The following is a 9,898-nucleotide window of genomic DNA, read 5'->3' on the forward strand; positions in this document are numbered from 1 at the left end:
ATAATTAATCAATAGTTAATATTGATTAATATAATTAATCAATAGTTAATATTGATTAATAATAATATCATATACATAAAATATGTTTAATAATAACACCAAATTTGTATGTCCCTTTCAGACTTTGGTAAATCTGTAAGTCATAAGGGCAAGGACAGTTATAATATAAGGCTTTAAGCAGCTGATTTACAAAGCCAGGAAAACAGCAGAGACAATGGACTAACCTCCAGGACAAAGACTGCCTCCACACCTTTTTCATGATACCACTAAGGGAAATGCAGAGTTAAAAAACTGGGAAACCCTGAACCCAGGAGCTATTTGTCTGTTATTTGGCAGATAGCCATACCCTGTAAAGATTGAAGATTTGAGGAATGCACTGGGTGATCACCATAAGTTAGAATGAGGTCTCTCACAGAAGGGACTCCACAGTGAACTAGGAAGTGATCAGAGGAAAAATGGAGAGGCTATATCTTTCTGCATTGTCACCTGCTACCTAGGAGGTTAAAAAAAACAAAAACAAAAACAAAAACAAAAACAAAAACAAAAACCCTTAGAGCCCAGATGAGGGAACAGAACTAAAAAGGTTTCTAATGATTCTAAGTTGAGTTCCTGCCCTTTCTGAAAGAACACAATACTACACCATTTGAGGGCTACAAATGAGTCTGAAGTGGGAGGTATAGAGAATAGAGCTTCCATTGAAGAATAAACCCAGCTGAGCAGAACAGCCCATGGTAGAAGCAGGGAAACCCAGCTGAACACATCTATCAAAGTGATACATTTAGCTGAAATTTAGTGCCCTTTGAGGTACTAGCCCAGCCCAGAAGCAAAGTGATCCAACCCAGGAGAAGAGTAGCCCAATCTAACAGAAGATTGGCCTGTTGAGCCCAGGCACCCAGAAGTAAAGCAGCACCAGTTCAATAGATCCAATATACAGCTCCAAAATTGTGAGGTGCTTTGGCCACGTGTCAGTCAGTCAATAAACATTTATTAATCTCCTACTGTGTGTCAGGCATTGCAGATACAAAATAGATAAAAGACAGTCCCTGGTCTCAAGAAGCTCACAGTCTAATGGAGGAAACAATGCACAAACAACTATCTGCAAACAAGAAATGTAGGATAAATTGTAGACAATCAATAGTGGAAAGGTACCAGAATTAAGGGGGATTAGGAAAAGCTTCTTGTAGAAGGTAGAATTTTAACTAGGATTTGAAGGAAGCCAGGAAAGCCAGGAGGCAGAGATGTGGAGGGAGAGAATTATTATTCTGACCAAAATACCCATGAAAATCCCAGGAGTTGGGAAATGGAGTAATTTGTGAGGAACAGCAAGAAGGCCAGTATCACCAGATTATAAAGTATAGTTTTAAGAGGGATATAGGGAAGAGAGGAGGGTATAAGGTATAAGAAGACTGGAAATATGTGGTAGGGGAAGGTTATAGAGGGCTCTATATGCAAAACAGAGGATTTTATATTTGAGCTACTGGAATTTATTGAGTAGGGAGGTGACAAGGTCACATTTGTGCTTTAGGAAGATCATTTTGAAAGCTGAATGAAGAATGGGCTGCAGTTAAGGGAGACTTGTGGTAAAAAACAAACAATCCCCCGCCAAAAAAAAAAAAATCCTGTTGATTGGAAAACCAACCAGCAGGCTACTGTAGTAGTCAAAGCCTATATAAGGGTGGTGGCAAGGTCAGAGAAAAGAAGGGGGTATATGCCAGAGATACTCTGAAGGTGAAAATCAATTAATTCTTGGCAGGAGATTGGATATAGGGTGTGAGGGATAGTGAGGAATCCAGGATGACACTTAGGTTGTGAGTACAGATGAGTGGGAGGATGATGGTATCCTTAACAGTAATAGGGAAGCAAAGAAGTGGAGAGGGTTTGGATGGAAAAATAGCAAGTTCAGTTTTGGGCAAGTTGAGTTAAAGATGTCTACAGGACATTCAATTTGAGATATCTAAAAAAGCAGCTAGAGATGAGAATTGGAGGTCAGCAGAGAGATTGGCACTAGATAAGTGGATTTGAGAATTATCAGCATAGAGATAATAATGCATCCATGGAAGCCAATGAGATCACTAAGTAAAATAATAGAAGGAGGAAGAAAGAGAGCCCTGGGGGACACCCACAGGTAGGGGGTATGACCTGGATAAAGATTCAACAAAGGAGACAGTCAGATATATAGGAGAACCAGAGGAGAGTAGTTTCATGAAAACCTAGAGAGAAAAGATTATCAAGGAGAAAAAGGGGGATTGACAGTGTCAGAGACTGCAGAAAGGTCAAGCAAGATGAGGATTGAGAAAGGACCATTAGATTTGGGAATTAAGAAATAAACAGCAACTTCGAAGAGAATAGTTCCTGATGAATGATTAGTTTAGAAGTCAGAAGGTGAGAGAATTAAGAGGAAAGGAATTGGAGGCACTTATTGTAGATAGCCTTCTCAAGGAGTTTAGTCAAAAAAAAAAAGGAAAAGAGACATAGGATGATAGCTAAACAGGAATAGATGAGAGATATTTTTGTAGGCAGTAGACAGGAAGATTGAAAATACGTGAGAGAGTGCAGATGACAGAGGGCGCAAACTGCAGGATAAGATATGATGAAATGGGGTCACTTGTGCATGTACCAGGGTTTGTCTTGTCAAGGAGAGGGGCCATCTTATTATGTGAGTTAGGGGTGAAGGAAAAGATAGTGGCAGAAGGTATCTGGGGGATGTGAGATAAGGAGGGAAGAAGTGGGAACTTCAGTAAAATATGAAGCAAGTTTCTCAGCTCAGAAAATGGAGGGAAGAGGAGCAATGAGATGCTAGAGGAGGGATGAAAAGGTTTAGAAAAGTTGCTGTGGTGAGTGGGATAGTGAATTAATTAGGAGGGTATAAAAAGATTGCCTTGTAGCAGTAAGAGCCCAGTCTAGATTATATGACATAAATTTGTAGTGGATCCAATCATCATAGGGTGATTCTTTTCTCCAGCTTCATTCAGAAGCATATATCTGAGAGCAAAGGCAGCAGATGGTGGGAGTGGGGGATGGAAGCTAGGATTTGAATGATGACAGCCTGGGACTCAGAATCACTGGAATCAGGAAGGTATTACAGGAGGATGGGGGTTGTTAATTACTGAGAAATGAGTTCAGGTAGGTTTTCATTGCTCATAGGGGCTTTGCTGAAGGGAACAACTGGTTCCAAAGTACACAAGCAGAGAGCAAAGTCTAAGAATAGTGAGTCACATTAGAAGGTTGTCTAAAATAGATTAATGTCACTATCAAGAGGGTGGAAAGTGAAGAATTAATCCTAGGATTTGTTTTTTAACAGTGGCATCATTGATATCCAAGTGATAGGGGAAAATATGCCCAACAAATATAGAGATGACAACCGATGGGGAGGGGAGAAATGCTTAATATCATGAAGAACAGAATTAGAATTCAAAATGTTGTTGACAAATCAGAGAGACATTGTCAATTGTTACAACGGTGTTGAACAGCAAGAGTGAAGCTTAATATACCTGAAGAAAGAAAATAAGCTATATAAAGAGAAAATCGGAAGCAGGTGAGCTTAGGGGTCTATCAGTTAAGAACTAGGAGTTAAGAGACCTTTATTACAATACCATTTCCAGTTTAGATTTTGTAATTTAAAACAAATTCAGAGAAACTAAGCAAGGTTCAAAAAGTAGTGGAAAAATAAAAGGAATTTAGGATTACTTAATCTGGGAGATATTGGGCTCATAGGATCATAGTTTTAGATCTGAAAGGTCATAGAGGTTATTCATTCTAACTCTCTCATTTTACAGATGAGAAAAGCTAGGCCTGGAAAGGTTAGGTTACTTGCCCAAGGTCACAAGGTTGTAACTGGAAGAGCTAGGATTTAAACAAAGGTATCCAAATCCAGCACCCTTTCCCCTACATTACACTGCATCTGTGATAGAGTTCAAATGAGTCTGTACTGGTCATGGCCTGACTGGCAGGCAAGTGTAACTGGGCACGTTAATTAAGACTTAGCTAATTGAGGCCAGTAGAAACAGACTAGATCTCTACCTCATCTTAAAGCAGGATTGTGTTCAACACTGAAAATTTATAATTGGCATAAAAATAATTTCCTGATGATGAGGGGTATTACTAAAAAAATGATAAATTCTCTCATTCTAAAAATATTTTAAAATAAACTAAAATTTGACCTATCAGATACAACGTGTAATCTTGCCATCAAGGAAAGAAGATTATATAACAATGGACTGGGAGTAAGGAAACCTGCATTCCTTCTGTTCTCTTTTTATCATCAACTAGCTGTGAAATTTTGAGTAAGTTATGTAACCTTGTAAAATGAAGCAGTTCAACTAGATAATCTCCATTATGCCTTTGAATTCTAAAATTCTTTGATTAGTTCATCCTTTCCAATGTTAAGTTCTATTTTGCTAGAATCTGTTAGGCCTATGCTCAAAAAAGCCAAAAAGAAAGGAGAAATAGAGGAGAAATAAATTCAAATAAATGAACAAAAATAAGAAATTTGGTACTATTTATCTTTTAATGGTACTTTTCCTTTGTTTTAGATAATTTAGTTTTTTTCAATTTATTCTTACTTGCTTTATTTCATAAGCTCTGTCTCAGATCCTGATTCATATACAATTTTTCATAACTCAAACTAAATGGAACTAGTGTTCTTCAGGTATATGCATTACGATAGTTTAAAAAAAACAAGGAAAAAAAGAAAGAAAGGAAATAAGGAAGGAAGGAAGAAAAAGGAAGGAAGAAAGAAAGAAAGGAAAAAGAAAATCTGCATCAGTATAAAAAAACCATGAAAATTTAATCTTTTTGATACAAGAGTATCAAAAGCAGGCTATACAATGGTGGACATTGTATAATCTCTCTCTAAGGTTTCCAACAATCTTTGTTGTTGTACTAAATCCAATGGCCTTTTATCAGACCTTCTTTGTTGTTATACTAAATCCAATGGCCTTTTATCAGACCTTCATTCTACCAACTTCTTTGTAGCTTTTAACACTGTCAGCTATGCCCTCCACACCTCCTGAATATACTTTTATCTCCCTTGGCTTCTGTTACATTATTCTCTCTTAGTTATCTTCCTACATACTTAACCATTCCTTCTCAATCTTCATTTCTAAATCATCATCCTTCTCTAACCTACTAAGCTTGGGCATTATCTAAGGTTCTGTCCTGGGCCCTCTTTTCTCTCAATGCCTTTGATCTTATCAGCTCCCAAGGGTTCAATGATCACCTCTATGAAGATGATTGCAGACCCATATATCCAGTTCTCATCTCCCTCCTGAGCTCCAGTACTATGTTATCAACTGCCAGCTGGATACCTCCACATGGATTTACCATAGCCATCTCAAATTCAACATGTCCAAAATGGAATTCATTACACCCATCCCTCCTCCATCTTGGCCCATTTCTGTTAAGAACATCACCATCCTTCCTGTTGTCTAGGTTCCCAACCTTAGAGTTATCCTTGACTCACCTTTCATATCAATTTAGTTGCAAGATCTTTCAGTTCTGCCTGCAAGACATAGCTCAAATCCATACTCTTCTCTTCTAGTCCAGGCTTTCAGGGCCTCTCACATGGACCATTGAAATATTTTCCTAATTGTTCTCTCTTTCTCAAGTTTCTCTATCCTCCAAACACTTGCAAAAATTATATTGTTAGAAAAATTATATTCTTATATAATTATATTCTTATAATTATATAAAATTATAAGAAAATTATATTCTTATAATTATATTCTTACAAAATAGATCTGACCACATCCCATTCTGTCTTGAAAATTTTCATTGGCTCCCTGAAGTGGTTTCTTTTATCCCTAGGATAAAGTATAGAATCTTAAGCCTGGGATTTGAAATATTGAATAATTTGTTCCCATTTACTTTTTAGTCTTATTTCATACCTTCCCCTTCATATATTTTCTTTGTAATCAAGCTGGATTGTTAACTAGTCCTCATATACAATATTCTATCTTTCATGCTTTTATACAAGTAGTCCACCATGTATGGAATGTATTTCTTTTTCACCTTAGAATCTCTAGCTTCCTTCAAAATATAGTTCAAGTACTACCTCCTACATGAGGTCTTTTCTGATCCCTTTAGTTGTAAGTATTTAATATTACTCCATATAACTTTGTCTGTACTTTCTATGGATTTCCCTGTGTACAAACTGTATCTTCTCCCTAGAACATAAGTTTTTTGCTGGCATGGACTCTTGTTCATGTATGTTCCCCAATCCATAACACATTATTTCACACATACTAGGTACCTAATAAATGTTTCTGGAATTGAACATACAAATGAAGACTGAAAAATTCAATTGATGAAAGTATTTTTATTGTAATACTTTTATATTTTAGTGGTTCTGTGATATAATTGGTATTGGTACATCCTCCACCATGCTCCTCTGAGCTATTCTTGTCCATGTCCCCTCATAGAAGTTCTACATCTACCCAATGTACTGGAGGCTTTCAGTTAGACCTTTTAACATTTCATGGGTACTAGTTCAGGACTCAGACAACATGTTCATCTGTTATCCTTTGCTCATATTGTGATTAATCTATCTCTCTTTCCAGTCATACTTTTTGTAGAAAATCCCTTTTAAGTCATGTGGGGTACAGAGAAAGCTAAAGCAACTCCATTTTGCCCATTTTGCAGTTCCTCTACCTTGCCTCTGACCCTGTTTGTATTGTAGCTTACTCCCAATCCCATCCCCTATCTTCAACCTTCCTTGCTGCTGAAACAGTAAGGACGGTTCTATTAGGTTAGGGTTACAAGGGATAACTGACCCGAAGAAGAGTATAGCCCTAGTAACAGGCCCTGGCCAATCAAAAGATACCACATCTCCTCTTCCTACCTGCAAGTCCCAACAACAAGCCCAGTCTGATCTAAAGTACCCCATACCCAATTCACCTCCAACCTAAAATTAAATCTATATCAGCTTTGTACTTTTGTTCTTTTGAGGAGTTTCTGTCTGTGTGGGTGGGGCTCCCTTGCAGCTCAACTCAATTAACCTTCATTGGTTATCAAATTTTTAGTTGGGTTTGGGTTTAGTTTGAGTTCTGGTTCTGGTTTGTTCCAGATCTGACAATTATGCCCACAGTAAATAGCGGTAGTGGTGGGATTCCCAGACAGATAGACTTACGGAATTCCAAGAGTCACAACCTAGGAATGCCACAGACTCTTCCACTTGGGATAACCCTTACAGATCAGTGCTGAGAACCTGGTGAGTATTTGTACTCCAACAAACAAGGATTAGCCACCCTGATCCACAAATTGCAATTCCCCTCCCTCCAATCAGATCAGTCCAGTGGTTTGATCTGGTGTGGTATGGTTTGGTTTGGTTCTAGGTTAGAAATCATTTTCTTTGGATTAATTAGAAAGACTCTTGCCAGCAAGCACTTCTGTGTATCTGTCTAATCTTTGTTTTGATTTATTTGTGTAATTGTCAAGTATGTTGTTAGCATTGTCTGTGTTTTGTGTCTTGGCAAATCCAACAGACTTTTTCCTGTGGTCTAATCAGCCAAGAGAAAAGTGGTATAAAGAGTGAAAACTTTTCTCCAGAATTTTCAGACTTCACAAAGTCTCTCTCTCCCTCTCTGTCTTTCTCTCCCCCTCCCTCTCTCTCTTTCTCTTCCTCCCCTCCCTCTTTCTCTCTCCCTCTCTTTCTTTCTCCTCTCTCTCTCCATTTCTAATTCTGGCTAAGATGGGGAGGCAGACAAGAGATACCACAGATAAGGTTGAAGAGAATCTTTTTTCCCAGTCTGCAGAACTTTGTGGCATTCTAAACTAATTAGAGACTAAATTTGTGACTGAAATGTAATATCTCTACTGTGAATTTCCAAATTGTGAGTTGAATGTTTTTATAAATGCTGAAATGTTTTAGTGAATTTTGGGTTACCACTCTGTAGAAATTGTTTTAAGGAAAAATAAGAATAAAACTCTGTGAAAGTTACATGGAAACAGCACTTACACCTTTTATCACTCTTTCCCTGGATAGAGACAGATTTATTGTTTTAATGAAAATGAGGAAGGTGATTTCTCTGACTAAAAGGACAAAAAAGGAAAGAAAAGAAAACCTTGTAAAATCTCTTTATCCGTAAACTTGTCTGGTTCCTTGGGACCATCCATTTGGGCAAGGTCATAAAATCTTATCAGCCCTGTGAAAGAACTTGCTAAATGTTGTGAAATTCTAAAATAATGAATTGGTTTACTAAGAAAATGAAATCCCCTCTTCTATCACAAACATCCCTTGCCAAAGGAAGTTGGGAAGGGCATTTATGTTTCATATACTATAGAAGTGATTATGATCTGTGAATATGAAAATTATTACCCTGAATGGCATATATTGAAGTTACACTCTGAGCCAACTTAGTTGCAATAGACTCTGGCCTTAAAGATTTATTTTACCTTAGGGGCTAATATACAATATCTCAAGAGATGGATATCTGTTAGTTTACAGACTTACAGTAATTAGCCAGTGTTTATCTGGGTTTTGAGCAAACTATCACATATGGATATCCACATATCCTTAGGGAGTTCCAGAATGTGATTATTTTCTTAATTTCTAATTATTGACTTTTACATCAGGATGAGTTTAAACTCAAGAAGAAGAAGAAGAAGAGAAAAAGATCTCGAGTGTTTTTTTTAAGGTCTTGGTAAACTTTTTATTGTTAACTATTATTGCAACATGAGAGAAATAATAATAATTGTATCTAGCCTTAAGCTATGATTAGTGAAACTTGCTATTTGAGATAAAATCTGTTGGGATTGTTATTTGATATTGTTTTGAGCTTTGAATTCAGGTATAAATGTATGAATTATTATTAAGTTAGTAATCTACCATTCAAGAGAAGTGCCATGAGTTATTTAAAGGGAGTGTGATCTGAGAACTGCTATGGGTAGATATCTATGTCTGGGGAAGTTGAGAGGCTGACCTTCCATAGGAGAAAGTGGAAGCCTCTTGACTCAGTTTTCTCATTGTGTTTTTCCTTTTTGATAAGGAATATTTCCTGGTTAAGCCTAAGCCTGGCTATGATACCCTGTGAACAACATGGAACTTTGCTATATGATTGACCATTCCAAAAAGTTAACTATGACTCTTACGTAAAATCAAACAGAACTAAGGATGCTTTATCCTGTTATACCTATGTCAAGTCACTCTGTGCCCTTAGCCTTAGGCCTGGAGAACCAGTCTTAAAGTTATTACAATCAAGTCCATCCTTCCTTTCATAGCAAATCTCTCTAATCATAGCAGATAAAACTAATTTTTTAATATAATTACTCTTGTTGTTGCAATATTCCAGCACCTCATAATTGTTATAATTGGATGCAAGTATAAGGTACCTTATTGGGTAGCCTACTTTCATGTTCCTAGCTCTTCTATTTATAAGGTTAGCTCAATAAGCTCTGAACTGACTGCATGGCGATCCTGAGGCAAGGAGGAGCACTGGCATGGTGGAGCTTGTAGTGGCTGTGGAGAGGAAAGCCTCCTCACAGTTCCAAGACAGAAAAGACTGCTTGTGGTTGGCCACTCATAGACCAGAGCACAGGCCAGGAAAGGTGTAAACACATCACCCTTGGACATAGCACCTTAGAAGAACTGAAAATGTACAGGTCCCCTACCTTAACAAAGAGTTTATAACTCAAGTAATTGGCCGGGATCATGAGCAAGCAGCGCAAAAAGAGTCAGACTATATTATCTTACTTTGGCGACAAAGAAGATCAAAATACAGAACCAGAAGAAGACAATGAAGCCAAAGCTCCTACATCCAGAGTCTCCAAGAAAAATATGAATTGGTCCCAGGCCATGGAAGGGCTCAAAAAAGATTTTGAGGAGCAAGTAAGAGAAGTAGGGGGAAAACTGAGAGTGATGCTAAAGGAGACCCCAAAAAATACTGAAGAAAATAACACCTTA

This window comes from Vombatus ursinus, unplaced genomic scaffold (assembly GCF_900497805.2).
Source record: "Vombatus ursinus unplaced genomic scaffold, bare-nosed wombat genome assembly UNPS02014893.1, whole genome shotgun sequence".
NCBI classification, from domain to species: Eukaryota; Metazoa; Chordata; class Mammalia; order Diprotodontia; family Vombatidae; genus Vombatus; species Vombatus ursinus.